At 45.5% G+C, this 17,017-nt stretch overlaps 1 pseudogene; it reads left to right on the top strand.

Annotated features, from left to right (window-relative positions):
- The first annotated feature begins 1,202 nt into the window (after nucleotides 1-1,202).
- On the top strand, nucleotides 1,203-16,229 carry LOC102998665 (40S ribosomal protein S3a-like; annotated as a pseudogene).
- Nucleotides 16,230-17,017: the final 788 nt, after the last annotated feature.

Raw genomic sequence — 17,017 nt, 5'->3', positions numbered from 1 at the left:
CCATGATGCAGGCTCTGATTAACTTTTACCTCTTCTCCTCTCATGGTCTGCAAATAATCCCCATCTCCTAGCTGCCTCTACTTTCATCCATCTTACATACTCAGTCCACCTTGATTCTATCCCGCCTCAGCCTCCAAATTTTCCATGGTCCCTAATTCCTCACCAAATCACCCAAACACACTACACCTGACGATTCAAGAGCCTTCACACACTGGGGACCCAGAATACTGTTTCTATCCTAACTCACACTACCCCTGATGTGTCAGATGTCCAACACGCTATTTCTCTAAAAATTCACTCAATTTCCTATTTCCATCCCTAAAGTAAAACACCACTCAGCCTTCAGGGCTCAGGTCCAATGTCACTTCCTCTAGTAAGTTTTTGATTTCCCATACTGGATGTGATTTCCCTTGCCTTGATCTTCTTTGTATTAGACTCTTTCAGTGATTGTCCAATTACTATATTAGAAGCCCCTGAGGGCAGGAAGGCCAAGTTCATCTTTGCCTCGGAGCTGGCAGCAGAGTGCTGAGAACCAAGAATCCCCCTTATTGCTGAATTATGCTCAGAGGGAACCAGGTGGCCAGGCTCTCCTGCTGGGAGTCTACAGTCTAAGGCTGACATCAACACAAGTGTGGCTGTAGCTACTGACCTGAGACTCTGGTGCCAGGATAAATGTGGAAAATCCGCAACTCCAACACAATTAAATATTTACCTGTATTAGTTTTCTATGGCTCCATAACAAAGTACCACCAATTTACCAGCTGAACACAATACCCATTTATTATTTCACAGTGAAATTCTATAAATCAGAAGGCTGGCACAGCATGCCTGGGCTTCTGCTCAGAGTAACACAATGTTGAAATCAAGGTGTTGGCTCAGCTGAACTCTTGTCTGGAGGCTCTGGGGAAACAGGGCACTTTCAGCACTTTCTTGTTGGTAGTAGAATTTAGTTCCTTGTGGTTATAGGACTGAGGTCCCTGTTATGATTAGGTCAGGGCCACTGGGATCATCTCCCTTGAGGTCAAATGTGCCATGAAACGTATCTAATCACACAGGTAAAATCCATCATATTCACAGGGTGTGCACGCAAGTGGGGAAGCAGGCAATCTTGGGTCATTTTAGAATTCTGCCTATCACATCACCTTAAATAAAAATTTGAGATACTGGTGAGAGATTTGAGGCCAAATCAGATTTGGGGGCAAATGGCAGCTGGAGAGACCACCATGTTTCTTCAGGCAGTACAGGAAGACATTGCAGAGAAGGAAAAACAGGAGTTCTTGAAGAGTTGGGAGGGGCCTAGAATTCCTGAAAGAGCCTTGATGGTACAAGAAGAGGAGGGCTTTCCAGGCAGAGAAAGAGGTGAGGAAGAGGATGCAGGGAGTGGCTGAAGGAACCAGAGAGACCAGTGTGGGTGACAGAAGCAGTAAGGGAAGGAAACAAGCCTGGGAGCCCCAGGTCAGGGCTGTGTTTCTGAGCCACACTGTGTGGGGAAGTTGCCACCATGGCCAAGGCCGAGGGCACGGGGACCACTTGGTGGATGTGCTGGAGTGAGTGGGGAGGCCAACTGGGACGAGTCTGTAAGAGGCCATTTGGAGCTGGACAACCCGCGAGACGGCCAAGGGGCGGCGTGAAGGGAGACTGAGGAAGGCAGGGCCTCAGGCTGTTGAGCAAACCTGAGGAGAACAGAGAGTGTTAGGGCAGGATTCACGGAATGAGTGTCACAAAGAACTCTTGCTATGGATAAAGCAGGAGACATCTTCTCTGAGACCACAGAGGCCGAGGCAGAGCCGAATGCTGGCCCAGAAGGCACAAAATTTGTGTCCTGGGCCCAGTTTACTGCTGACTCACCCTGTGGCAGTGGGTGCCTTACTTGCTCTTTCAATGCCTTTGTTTCCTGATCTATAAAGCGGAGACTAATGACAGCCCTGTCCTGCTCGGTCTAATTAGTGCACAGAGATCACTTTCCAGTCACTGGCTGCCAGGAACATGCCTTTCCCACTCCAGGGCTCTGCGTTTGGCCTCTGCTAGTGAGTCGAGTGGACAATTCTGTGCTGAGGGAGCACAGCACAGGTGAAGCTTGGCTGATTATGTCCACCCCTGGGTCAGGCTGGTTCAGACCACCTCCTAGCTGGGCCCTGAGCCTAAGGAGGAGATTCACCTCCAAATCCGGTGTACATCAGATGGTAAGTATTGTTAGGAGACTCGCTTTAAGCTGTATAATCATCTCCTGTTAGATTCCTTTCGGGAGGAACTCTCCTTCTAGAGATCCCAGGGCCGAGAAGTCTGTATATGCCTCATTTAAAGCACCATTCACTTTCAAACCGTGTCACTCACGTTGTCAGGTGAAGCCCAAATGTCAGTGCTGAAAACGTTGCTGAACAGTGAGACTGCCAAAAAATCTTTGAAACAAGAGCCAAGCACTAGCCTCCGCCCCGTATACCCCGCAGACATACTCCGGGTGGTAGGAGAGGCAGTACGAAGCCTCTGTGGGCAGAAGTCCTTTCCTACGACAGGCCAGATCAAGTCTTAAACACTCAAGACAACAGCAGGCAGTCACTGACATGTCTTAGAATTTTCTGGCCCTAAAAAAAAGTGCTTTGAAAGAGCTGGGTTGCCTTTTCAAGGACTTTGAGGAGCAGGCAGAAATGTGAACTGAGGAGAAACCCAAAGTGAAAGGGTTCGTCCACAGCTGCCACTTCCCAAGAAAACCCAGGACAAAGTGCCTGGCGGGGGTGGGGTGGGGTGGTTTGCTCCTGCCTGCTGGGTACAAAGTCAGCGGCTCCTATAGTCCAGAGCAGGAAGATCCTCCCGTGATGCACATGTCATGTGGCCTGAAGGTCTCCACTGCTGACAGTGTCCCCCTCAGGACTGGGTCTTCTCCATGTGGGGTCTCAGACAGGCCAAGCAGTTGGGCAGTGGGGTCCCAACATGAGACTGCTCGCTGTGGGCCCACCTGCCCCCCAACTCCCAGGACGGACCCAGGGCCTGCGGGCTATCCTAGGAAGTATTGGTTGGCCTGGATCAGGTCCAGAATCTTCTGGAGTTTCTAGGTAGATAGGCCTTTTTTGACCCAGAGCCCAAAGTCTCCTGTAGAGTCCTGAGGTGCGACCAGAGCTTATGTTAGCAATGATCTTCCTCTGGCCTCTCTACCCAACCTGGAAGTTTCTTTCAGTCTTTTTCTAGAATTGAGCAATGTCTGGCCATATCTTCAATTCCAAGTGGCTTTGTCTGCAATAATTCTTGGTGCCTATTTTTGTTTCTGAACATACTACCTTTAACACCTCAAACCCCACCCTGTCCCTGTTCTGTGAGTAGCAGGAATTAGCCCTTTAAGAAAGGTCCTTCTGGGGCTTCCCTGGTGGCGCAGTGGTTAAGAATCCGCCTGCCAATGCAGGGGACACGGGTTAGAGCCCTGGTCCGGAAGGATCCCACATGCCGCGGAGCAACTAGGCCCATGCGCCACAACTACTGAGGCTGCGCTCTAGAGCCCGCGAGCCACAACTACTGAAGCCCGTGTGCCTAGAGCCCGTGCTCCACAACAAGAGAAGCCCCCACTCGCCACAACTAGAGAAAGCCCGCACGCAGCAACGAAGACCCAATGCAGCCAAAAATAAATAAAATAAATAAATTTATTTTTAAAAAGAAAAAAAAAAAAAGAAAGGTCCTTCTGCAGCTTGGGGCTGTGGTTTATTGACTTGCTTGACTCTAGGGTTGGTTTATAGGAAAGAATATTCCCAGTAACTCCACCACTAGGGGCTGAGGGACTTTGGAGAAGTCACTGTGTGGCTCTGGACCTCAATTTCCTCATCTAGATAATGAGGAAACTGGAATAGATCAGTGCTAAGGTGCACTGGGCCCTAACGCCCCATCATCTGTGATCTAACCATCTTGGGCTTCCCTGGGGAGCTTCAGTTATTCATTCAACTCATGTTCATTCAGCAACTATCATGTGACAACTCCTATGCTAGATCCTGTTTTTTTGTGGGGGCTGTTTCAGACCGGAGGGTAAATTTGGTCTCTTATTAGTCTATATGGTCAGAAGCAACAGTCCCAGCAAACTTCTTTGATCATACAATCCAGTCCCCACCCCCTGCAAAATTAGAACCTGTATCCCCATCATATTTATATTTATTTGTAAATGTTATACACATATACTTGCAAATATGTATAGCAAATATTAGTCATATTATTATTACTAGTAGTACTAGTAAAGCTTAATTCCTTTCTTCATTTTTACATTAAAACATAGATGTGGGTACTTCCCTGGTGGCACAGTGGTTAAGAATCCACCTGCCAATGCAGGGGACACGGGTTTGGGCCCTGGTCCGGGAGGATCCTACGTGCCGCGGAGCAACTGAGCCCGTGAGCCACAACTACTGAGCCTGCGCTCTAGAGCCCGGGAGCCACAACTACTGAGCCTGCGCTCTAGAGCCCGCGAGCCACAACTACTGAGCCCACATGCCGCAGCTACTGAGGCCCGTGTGCCTGGAGCCCGTGCTCCGCAACAAGAGAGGCCACCGCAATGAGAAGCCTGCGCGCCACAGGGAAGAGTGACCCTCGCTCACTGCAACTAGAGAAAGCCCGCGTGCAGCAGCGAAGACCCAACGCAGCCAAAAATAAGTAAATAAATTTATTAAAAAAAAAACAAAACAGATGTAAACAGAAGTTAAAATATTCTTTTTGCACTTCAGTGGATCATCCGTGTACTCCACAGGTCTAGAGTAGAAGGCCTCAAAAGTCCAGCTCTGTGAACTTTCAAGATCAATTGAAAAAGATATCCAAGATACTTGGTATGGGTAACATTATACATTTAGTTCTAAAATAAGACGGTCAGAAAGGAGATTGGCACACGTTGGCTGATACCAACTAAAGCTAAGGTTCTATAAAAATAGTTCTTTAAAAATAGAGGTATATGACCCAGCAATTCCACTCCTGGGCATATATCTGGAGAAAACTATAATTTGAGAAGATACATGCACCCCAACATTCATAGCAACATCACTTACAATAGCCAAGACATGTAAGCAACCTAAATGTCCACTGACAGATGAACGGATAAAGAAGATGTGGTATAAGTACAATGGAATACTACTCAGCTATAAAAAAGAATGAAATTTTGCCATTTGCAGCAACATGGATGTAACTAGAGATAATCATACTAAGGGAAGTACATCAGAAAGAGTAAGACAAATACCATACGATATCACTTATATGTGGAATCTAAAATATGACACAAATGAACTTATTTATGAAGCAGAAACAGACTCACAGACATAGAAAACAAACTTGTGGTTATCAAAGGGGAAAGGGGGTGGAAGAGGGATAAATTAGGAGTTTGGGATTAGCAGATACAAACTATTATATATAAAATAGGTAAACAACAAGGTCCTATTATATAGCACAGGGAACTATATTCAATATTCTATAATAAACCATAATGGAAGAGAAAAAAATAATAAAATACAGTTTAAAAAATTGCATTCTTTGGTCCTGTTTGGCAAAATTCCTATTATCTTTTCCCTTTATCTTGGCCAGGCCTTACTTAATGCCAAAAGGGTCCATAAATATTAAATGCATTCTCAGCACCATACCAGGTAATATGGGTGAATATAAAAGATCTCTGAATACAGATGTCCATCTTGAGTTTAGCTGTATTTGCTTTCTTGCCTGTGTCATAGGTGAGATGCACCCATGGGTGGGCTTTAACCACTAGTACCAGGATTTGGGCTGCATTGCCTTTCTGGCACTTAAGACCTGTCTCACTCCTTTCTTCAACCAGCCTGTTCAGCCTGGCTTTCGAGCTTGGCTCACACAGCAGCAGCAGAAAGGCACCAAGGGGAGGTCAGGCTGGGGAAAGGTGCTGCAGATGCCGAGGTAGCTGTGGAGCTCAGGGTGTTAATCACTTTCACTCAGGCGCCGCTGCGCCGGCTGCTGCAGGCTCCCCCCATGCTGCCGGCAGAGGGTCCATGCAGCAAACCAGCAGGAAATAGAATGGTCAGGAGAGAGCATAAGAAAGAAACATATCCTTTCTCAGACAGGAGCTTTTATTTCCACCCCGGTCCACAGCTTCAAAGGGCAGCTGCCTCACAAGGAGAGTGTTTGACCAAATTCAGTTTGCATGTTTGAAATAAGAAGACCGCTTTCTTCATCTCTGAAACTGAGTCCTAGAAGGCCCCGTTCCCAGCATCCTTGCCGTCCCCTTCCTCTCCTACTCCGTCAGCTTACTCCAGCTGTGCTGGTTGACCCTCCGGGAAGGGAAGTGTGGCCAAGAAACTGCAGACCTCTCCTCCACTTGGACAATTTTGCAAACCTTTGTATAAGGGCAGATTGCACAAGGCTGCATGGGTGAGGTGGAAGGAAGAAAAAGGGAAGAGCGTTTTCTGCTTATGGCCGGGACCCTGTTATTCATTGGCTTGGGTGTTTCAGCTGAGTTTTGTGGATTAGGAGGCCAAGTCATGTCAGTACAAGAAACCTCCTGGGTCTCTGTCACATGTGCTACCCCACCTCTTCCCCGCAGCCCAGACCATTCCTTTCAGAGAACCCTCCCTGTTTCGCGCTTTCACAGAGCGAAGCTGTTCTGAGTCTTGGGGTCACACCCAACTCACACAACCCAGCAGAAGCTGAGGAGAGGTCTGGGGTCCTTCTCTGTGGCCTCCATCTTCAGCCCTGCCCCTGCTTCCGCAGATGGGCATGAAGCAGGGCTCACAGTAAGAGTTGGTGCTGGTGTCTGGCCGTGGCAGAGCTTCCATCCTGCCGGATTTGCTCAGGGAAGGGATGCTGGGCAAACGAAAGCTGGGGCGGCTGTGTAATGTGGGAGATGGCGAGGGCCATGTTCCCAAACTATAAGTCATGATGACACTGTTAAAAAGGGCTGGTGGGCGGGGGAAAGTGAAAGAAAAAGAACAGGGGGAACAGAAACCAAAGCGAGGCACACAGAAGGGTCGAGCAAGAGTAATGGCCAATGCACGAACAGAGGCCAGGAAATGGGACAGGCCTGCAAGAGAATCAGGGAAAGGCAGGATAAGACTGTGGGTAGGAGGAGAGAGATTAAACCAAGGAAAACACAATGAGACATGAACGGGAGATGTGATCATTTGTTGGAGGAAATGGCAGGTAATTTGCCAACACGTACACCAACAGAGGGTGTTGGAGGCCTGGTCCAAGGACGCCCCTGGGTGTATCACCTTCAAAGCCCCAAATACAGGACAGATCAGCCCTGACAATGAAATCTACGTCTCTGCTTGCTTAAGGCCTAGTGAGACACTTCGGAGAAAAGAAAGAGGCTATAAGCAGAGGGAAAGGATCAGGGAGATCCATAGATGCAGTCACAGCCCTTTCACAAGTTAATCCCCAGGCAGACCTGCCCACAGTCTTGCAGGTGATGCAAAGAAATAGAAACAATGGCTTTTGGCCTCAAGAAATTCACAATCTGAGAGAAGGGACAAGATGTACATATGCGAAGCAATAAATACCAGCAATATTAGTGGGACTGCTCAGGTGAACACAGTAAAGAATATTGGTTGAAAGAAACAAAGAATGAATTAAGATAAAGAAATGAACTACAGAAAGGCTTTCTTGACAATGTTCCCATGTGGAAATTTTTTAAAATGCAGGAATTAAGTGATATGATGTTGGTTGAACTGGATGAAACATTTAAAACTGGGCCAAGAAGGTGACCGGGGCTTGACTACAGCATAGCACAGGCTCCGAATCAAAGCAAAGAACAGGAGGCATAACTGCCCAATGAGGTCTTCCAGGTGAGTTGGATCTATGTAACATGAAATTCAATTCAATATTCAACATTTTAAAAAACATTGGTGCCCTAGGAGTCATATTTAGCATTAAAAGGCAACAAGAAAAGATTGGTGAGATGGCCCTAGAGGAGGCCAGCTTTCTAGCATGGAAGCAAGACTTGCCCTAGTCTGAGACAGATGCTGGAAGACAAACTGAGATCAAGATCAAATGAATAACTGAGGTTGGGGGGAGACCCAGTAGGTGGGTTGTATACGTGTGAGTCAAAGAGGCAAGGTCATTTAACTTGCAATTGAGAAAAAAGGATAGTGAAGGTAATGATAATTACAACAACAAACATTTATCGAGTGAAAACTATGTGCCAGGTGCTGGTCTAAACACTTTACATGCATTCGTTTACGTGATCCTCACTACCACCCGTGAGGGATTTTATTATTATTATTATTATTTGCATTTTATATGTGAGGAAACTCAGACACAGAGAGATCAAGCAATTACACAGTAGAGGTCAGCCCAGGACTCTAATTAAATTCCACAACACTCTCTCTCTGAAGCCATGGAAAATTTAATGTCTCTGTTTCCTCATCTGTAAACATTTGTTATCTAACCTGCTTATAGAGACACTGTAGATGATAAAGCCTCTGTGAGGAGACTGGCTGTGGTGTCATTATGAGAGTATTAGCATTACTAGGAAGGTCATGCTTTTTCTAGGAATGCTAAATATATGCTCACTTTTTCATGTGAATACCACAAGGCCTTGAAGAAGTTTACAGAGGCTCATCAATAAAACCCCCTCCTCTGTGTTCACAGTAGACATTAATGCCAAGCGAGTCTTCTCTCAAAAGGTGAAAGGTCTCTTTCTGACACCCCTTTACAATTCTTATAATGTTTGGGGGTTGGGACTCGGTTTCCCACTGAGAAGAGCAGCCAGGTTTTTGTCCTCGCAGGAGCCTCTCCCACAAGGCCCAACCAGAGGACCACGCCATCTTAGAAATAGGGTTTTGAGCCTGAAGAGGCAGCAGATAGAGAAACAGATAGCAAATACATCTGTTTTTACAAGAGCCTGTTGTTCTCTGTACTAACTGCTATAAAAACGACATGAAACTAGCCACACATTAGTTTTGGTTCTCGTGACTAAATCAAGGAATGGCATGATGGTGCTGTGTCATTAGAAATGAAACCAGTTCTTAAACAAGAGAATAGGGCCGACATTTTAATAACCTGAACGATTTCATAGAAAAATCAAAGCTGAAATTTCAACACCCCATCCCTGAACACCTGCTGCTTAAGTTTGGTTCTGAACCAGTGAAACTTCTTTCTCGCCGTGAAGACACGAGATGGGCCCTGACTTGCCCAACACTTGGTGGCCAGGGAAGCCTTCCTTCCACCTGCTGTCCTACTAGGCTGAAACGTGGGCTCAATCTTGGCTTCTACAGGACTGACTGTAATTGCCACTTTGAGAAAATACAAAAAGTACCTCATATTTTATTTTTATTTTTTCAAATATATAACCTGATATATTTTGAGATATATATATATATATATATATATATATATATGACATATTTAGATATATGAATTTTACCCTCCCTGAGGTATTTTCATCCACATCTTTTCAGATAAAGAAACTGAGACCTGAAGAGGTTAAGTCACTCACCTAGAAGCAGGCAGAACTGGGGTTCTGAACAAAGGTTTCCTTATCTATACCTGCACTGCCTCCAGTTTGGCCTTTATCACGATAATAATGATGTTGATGTAGTAAACATATGTAGGTTGCCTCCCTATCATCCCTCTCCCCCCTTTTCCTGCCACAGCACCCACATTTTGCCTTGAGGGCACCACCCCCTCACTGTCTCCCCTTTCTCTAACTGCTGGATACATGCAGCTCCCAGGGGTAGCCCTGATGTGCTTAAGCCAGAGAGTATCCATCACCTGGCCATGGTGATTGGCTCAGGGGTGGGCATACAGCCCGATTCAGGCCAGTGGGATTTAAGGAAATGTTTCCTAGGGCTTCTGGAAAAAAAGCTTCCTCAGCCCTCTGTGGGTTTACCAGAGGGGACAATCCCCCTTCTCCTGGATGGTGTATTGGAGAATACAAGGTTCAAAATTCCCTCAGCCATTTGCGCCACCAAGAGAAGTGCTAGCCTGAGGATGAAGCCGACACACAGAAGAGGCAGTGCTCTAAACAAAACGGACGTGGAGCTGGTATCGTGAGGAAGATTTAAATTCTAGACCGCGTGCTGGAGTTTTCAGGCCATAAGCTAACACAACCTCTTTGTTTGCTTAAGCCAGTTTGAGTTTGTTTTCTGTCATATGAAAATTCTTAACCAACGCAAACACCACTGGCATCACTCCCAGTAACATCTGATGGTTGCTTTGGCTTCTCAGTCAAGAGCATGAAACCCATTTGACCAAAAGGACCAATTCTTCAAAATTAACCAGCATTTCTGGAGCACGCCCATCTCTGGTGCCCGACTTTCCAGAGAGGACTCACATTTTTCTGTTCCTGGGGTCCGGCTCCTCCTGTTTTCTGTTCCATGTTGGCTCTGTCTAGGCCTGTCCTCGTCCCAGTTCCTCCACAGTGACAGGAGGTGGCTGTCTTCTGCTGAGGAAGCCAGCGGCCAAGTGGGCAGCCAGCTGCAGACCTCAGGCATCAGCACTGTCAAGAAAAGGAGAATCAAGAAAGGATTTGGCCACAATATATTTTAATATGACATAAAATCGGGTGGGAGAAGGGTCTTTGGCACATAGCTATACACGATTACCCGCCCCCACCCCCGCCAGCTCCCTGTCAGAATGCTAAAACGCCAGGAATTTTGGTGCCCCTGTGAGGATCTTTATTTGCTAGTGATTGGCGCTCACAGAATTTCAGAGATTTGGCATCAAAGATTATAAAATCTGTGGGTCTGAAAACCTGTGCTAAGAACTGGTTTTTGTGATTCTACTCAATCTCAGTTTCTCTTGAAAAATTCTGTTTTTTCCACTTCTGGCCACTATGACTAAGCACAGAGGTAGAAACACAGTCTAAACAGTTGAAGGATCCTGTAACTACCCAAAGTAGCCCAACAACAGAGAAAGAAAGCAAACGTGAGCACTGGCGGGGTGCAGTGTGTGAGGGAGGGCTCTCACTCTCCCCGTCCACTTCCCCCAGACCCAATCTATCAGCAAGACTTGCCGGTTCCCAAACATGTCTTGACTCAACCACGTCTCTCCGTCTTTACTACAGTCATGTAACTTATTCATTCAACACGTATACATTGAAGGTCTTCTGTGTTCCAGGCATTGTTCTAGTGGCTGGGAGTACAAGACTGACGATGGAATGTGAACACACGTCCTAGTGACTCTTCTTGCTTGGGCCTCCCTCTGTACGACCCTTCTCGCTGACTGGCTCCGGCTTCCTCATTTGCCCTCTCCTTCCATTCTCCACATAGGAGCCTAAAAGATCTTCTTAAATATCAACACTTCCCCATTTGCAACCCTCCAATGACTTCCCATTGCTCCTTAATTAAAATACCAAGGCTTCCTGGGCCCTGGCCCTGTTCGAGGGCTGCACACCTCCCTACATTTACAGCCTCTTCTCACATCCTAGGTTCACTCCCCACAGTCACACTGGCCTCCTTTCAGGTCCTCAAGTATGTTACGGCTTTTTCTCTTTTCAGAGCTTTCAATCTGCCTTTATTTCCTCCTAAAACAGTTGCTTTCAACTTTTTTTTTTTGACAATACTCCCCAGTAAGAAATATTTTATACCATGAACCAGTAAATACATCAACCTATAAATAAAGGCAACATTAGTTTTACATGATACTTCCGGTATGTTCTGTCCTTTTTTTAAAAAGCTAGCCATGACCCACTAACCTGCAGTTTTCTAAAACACTCCTCCCTCTGCTCTTCGAATGGCTGAATCGTTCTCATCGACTTTCTATCTAGATGTTAGCTACCCATGGGGGGCTTCTCCGGCCACCTGATGCAACCCAGGTCCCTGACTTAGGTTATTTTTCATCTGAGGGCCATGTCCCTTCCCTTTGAAGCACGTATCAAAGTTATAATTACGTATTTCTTCGTTGAGACTTGCTCATTGTCTGTCTCGCAGGCCACATCACTAGCTTTTAAAGGCAGGGACTTGTATGCTCTGTTCCCCACTATATATCCTGCATCTGGTTCAATGATCAGCATGAGAGAAGAATATACCTACGTATTCCTTGACTGGCTGCCTGAGTGGGTGGGTAAGTGATGCTGAGGTCTGGATTGAAAAATAGGCCTCCCCAATAAAAGGAACCGGGGTTCCTTGGAGAAATGGCTGATTCTAAGGCTGGGGAAGGAAATACACAGTAGTGCCAGAAAGTAAAGAAATACGCAAAAAACAAAAGGATGGGGCATGTCAAAGGGACACAGGAGCCAACCTAAAAAGAACTCCCAATGGCCAAAATTGGAACAATTTGAGCAGCAAAATAAATAGCCTAATATCAAATTATAACCCAAATCTTTAAATAAATATGCATGGGAGTCCATACTGATATAAGTGGTTGACTAAACAAATAAACGAAGAGGGGGAGAGTTACTTCTTTCTTACAGAAGAATTTAAATGACTTACATAAATACTACCCTCCAGGAGGTGGAGCTTAATTCTCCCCACCCCCTACCCCCTTGAGGGGAGGGGGAAGGCACTTAGTGACTTGATTCCAAGCAACAGAGTAGGTAAAAGGGGAACAGGGTCACCTTCAGTGAGGAAAGCTGGCAAACAGTACCTTGGCCAGGTGTTCAAGATTGATTTTACTGTCCCGTCATGTGGATGGCATGTACCCCTGAAAAGATGCGAGAAGGGCACTTCACCTCTGCTGGCTTCCTCCAATAGCCCACAACCCCAGTGCAACCATAAAAAAAGCATCAGGGAAACCCAACTAGAGGGGCATTCTACAAAATACCTAATTAGAACTCTTCAAATCTGTCAAAACTCCATGAGAAACAAGACTAGAAACTATCACAGACCAGAGGGATTAAGGAGACACAACAACCACTTGTGGTGTGGCATCCTAGATGAGACCCTGGAACCGATAAAGGATATCAGTGGAAAAGCTAAGGAAATCTGAATAAGATATAGACTTTAGTTAATAACAGCGTATCAATATTGGTTCATTAATTGTGACAAATATACCATTGTAATGTCAGATGCTAACGACAGGAGGAGCTGGCTGAGGGGTATACGGGAACTCTGTACGTTATCTTTGCAACTATTCTGTGAATAAAAAACTGTTTTAAAATTAAAAGCTTACTTTAAAAAAAGTTCAGCCTTAATGCCAAGAGCCGGGCCTTCATTCAGTCAATTTTATGGAGTCCCCACGAAGAGCTTCCAACCCTGCTGGCCACAAAGAAAACACTTAGACACATGGGAGACGAATAGATGCATATACACAGGCAAGGCATCCGGGGTGATGAAACGAAGAGCAGAGCATGCAGGTTTGCAGGTTGACTAGAGAGGGTAGGCGTGTGTGTGTGTGTGTGTGTGTGTGTGTGTGTGTGTGTGTGTGTGTGTGTGTGTGTGTGTGTGTGTGTGTGTGTGTGTGTGTGTATGCGCGCGCGTGCATGCATGGGGGGTGGTGGAGCTGGTAATGAGAGAAAGCAATGACCAGAATGAGGAAGGAACACAAGACTGGCTGGCTTTGGTGAGGTGGAGCCAGCTATTCCCCACTGGAATGTAAGCTCCCCAAAGGCAAGAACCTTGTCTCTCTTCTCATACCCCTAGGAGCAGAACTGCGCCTGGAACACAGTAAATGTTCATAAATGTGTATTGAATAGATGAGAGACTAGATAAACAGACAAAGACAAAGTCCTGCTGGAACTCCACTTAAACTCCAGAACCAATACTGTCATGTGAGGTCTCCCAGGTGCCCACTGGATTTGCATTTTGTACATGGTGATGATTGTTCTGCATCATCAGAGGTCTTCTGGAAAGCATGCAGATGTTAGCATTGGTTTGGAATGGCTCTAATATTCACCCACAGGCATGGAAGTGCCTTGGAGCATTTCTTGATGGTATTAACCGGTAGGTCTGCTGATACACAGGAGTGAATGGCATCTCCTCTTTGCTCTGTTCTAGCGTCCTGTTAAACCCAGCAGGGGCTCCTAGAATTGTAAGAATGGAGAGTTAGCAGGGGCTTCAAGCTTTTGATACGGTCTCTACAAATATAAGGAAACAGTTTAGAGGGATGTTGAATTTCCCTTTAGGCATCTACTGACATTCCTCCTTAAAGGTCCTAAATGCTCAATATATTCACTTGCATGTAACTTTCTTTATGAAGAAAAATTCAAATTTGGGGAAAATTATGGAAAAATCATACCCTATTATGTAGCTATCAAGAATAGTGCAGACTATATGTATTAATATGAAATATTAAACATACAAAGTAAAGCTGCTTTCTGAAATAGACACAAGACACTGGTTGACAGAGGGGAGTTCTGTGAAGACAGCACGGGAGGCAGGAGACTTTCACCGTACACGCTTGGAACCTTTTGCATTTTTCACGTATACAAAGTATTACAAATGAAAAGAACTTTTAAAAAAATTTATTTATTTATTTGGCTGAGTCAGGTCTTAGTTGCAGCACGCGGGATCTTCGTTGCAGCATGTGGGATCTTTCGTTGCAGCGCGCGGGCTTCTCTCTAGTTGTGGTGCATGGGCTCCAGAGAACGCGGGCTCAGTAGTTGTGGTGTGTGGGCTCAGTTGCCCACAGCATGTGGGATCTTAGTTCCCCGACCAGGGAGCAAACCCACATCCCCTGCATTGGAAGGCAGATTCTTTTTTTTTTAAATTAAAAAAAAATTTTTTAACATCTTTATTGGAGTATAATTGCTTTACAATGGTGTGTTAGTTTCTGCTTTATAACAAAGTGAATCAGTTATACATATACATATGTTCCCATATCTCTTCCCTCTTGCGTCTCCCTGGAAGGCAGATTCTTAACTACTGGACCACCAGGGAAGTCCTGAAAGAAACTTTTAAAAATGATTCCAGAGGAAGAAAATTTTGAATTTTGTCTTCAGGTTATAATAATCTCCTTTTCTGATCTATGCTTGATTATCTTTGAGCCTCCGCTTTCTGCAGGATCTGACCCACGTCAGGTGACAGGCAGGTTATTCCACCTATCTAGTTCTGGCTTTTTTTTTTTTTTTTTAATTTATTTATTTATCTATTTTTGGCTGTGTTGGGTCCCCATTTCTGTGTGAGGGCTTTCTCCAGTTGCGGCAAGTGGGGACCACTCTTCATCGCGGTGCGCAGGCCTCTCACTATCACGGCCTCTCTTGTTGCGGAGCACAGGCTCCAGACGCGCAGGCTCAGCAATTGTGGCTCACGGGCCTAGTCGCTCCGCGGCATGTGGGATCTTCCCAGACCAGGGCTCGAACCCGTGTCCCCTGCATTGGCAGGCAGATTCTCAACAACTGCGCCACCAGGGAAGCCCTAGTCCTGGCTTTTAACATCATCTCAAATGAGCTTTTACATGAAGTGACAGAAATATGCTGATGGGATTGAAAGAGGAAGACATTCATCATAGTTTATGTGTTCAAAACTAGGAATTAATAAAAAAAATAAGTCCTATAGTTACTTTGTAAACAGCATGCTTATATTATATTGCAGTTTTCTGTTAAAAAGCATTACGTTGGCTTTTTGGCTCTCTGAGCAGCACCACGGTGGTTGGCAAGAACAAGCACCTTATGAAAGTGGCAAAAAGGGAGCCAAGAAGAAAGTGGTTGACTCATTTTCTAAGAAAGATTGGTATGATGTGAAAGCACTAGCTATGTGTCAATATAAGAAATATTGGGAAAACACTAGTCACAAAAACTCAAGAAACCAAAATCACATCTGATGACCTTACGGATTCTGTTTTTGAAGTGAGCCTTGCTGATCTGCAGAATGATGAAGTTGCGTTTAGAAAATTCAAGCTAATTACTGAAGATGTTCAGGGCAAAAAATTGCCTGACTGATCTCCATGGCATGGATCTTACCCGTGACAAAATGTGCTCCATGGTCAAAAAATGGCAGACCATGGTTGAAGCTCACATTGGTGTCAAGACTACCCATGGTTATTTGCTTCGTCTATTCTGTGTGGGTTTTACTAAAAAATGTAACAATCAGATTCGGAAGACCTCTTATGCCCAGCACCAACAGGTCTGCCAAATCCGGAAGAAGATGATGGAAACCATGACCCAAAAGGCGAAGACAAATGACTTGAAAGAAGTGGTCAATAAATTGATTCCAGACAGCATTGGAAAAGACATAGAAAAGGCTTGCCAGTCTACTTATCTGCTCTATGATGTCTTTGCTAGGAAAGTAAAAATGCTGAAAGAGCCCAAGTTTGAATTGGGAAAACTCATGGAGTGTCATGGTGAAGGTAGTAGTTCTGGAAAAGCTGCTGTGGATGAGACAGGTGCTAAAGTCGAACGAGCTGATGGATATGAGCCAGTAGTACAAGAATCTGTTTAGAATTTATACTTTTGGGGCTTCCCTGGTGGCGCAGTGGTTAAGAATCTGCCTGCCAATGCAGGGGACACGGGTTCGAGCCCTGGTCTGGCAAGATCCCACATGCCGCGAAGCAACTAAGCCCGTGAGCCACAACTACTGAGCCTGTGCATCTGGAGCCTGTGCTCCGCAACAAGAGAGGCCGTGATAGTGAGAGGCCCGCGCACCGCGATGAAGAGTGGCCCCCACTCGCCGCAACTGGAGAAAGCCCTCGCACAGAAATGAAGACCCAACACAGCCATAAATAAATAAATAAATAAATAAATAAAAATTTAAAAAAAATTTATACTTTTAATGATGACAAATAAAAGTTCTTATTCGTGAAAAAAAAGCATTACTTTGTTAAATGTTAACATTTAAAAAGTATATCTAGACCATTAATAATGAATCACACTAATACCCTAAAAACATTTGTAGAAAAGATTGAGAAGTCCCTTTGAATCAACAAACAGTATATCCCTCAAAAAAATAACTGATCAATAATTCACTACAGGGCTTCCCTGGTGGTGTAGTGGTTAAGAATCCGCCTGCCAATGCAGGAGACATGGGTTCGATCCCTGGTCCAGGAAGATCCCACATGCCGCGGGGTAACTAAGCCCATGTGCCACAACTACTGAGCCTGCTCTCTAGAGCCCGCAAGCCACAACTCCTGAAGCCCACGCACCTAGAGCCTGTGCTCCACAACGAGAAGCCGCCACAATGACAAGCCCACGCACCGCAATGAAGAGTAGCCCCCGCTCGCCGCAACCAGA

This window comes from Balaenoptera acutorostrata, chromosome 14, assembly GCF_949987535.1.
Source record: "Balaenoptera acutorostrata chromosome 14, mBalAcu1.1, whole genome shotgun sequence".
In the NCBI taxonomy this organism is placed as follows: domain Eukaryota; kingdom Metazoa; phylum Chordata; class Mammalia; order Artiodactyla; family Balaenopteridae; genus Balaenoptera; species Balaenoptera acutorostrata.
This window is presented reverse-complemented; position numbering and strand designations above follow the sequence as displayed.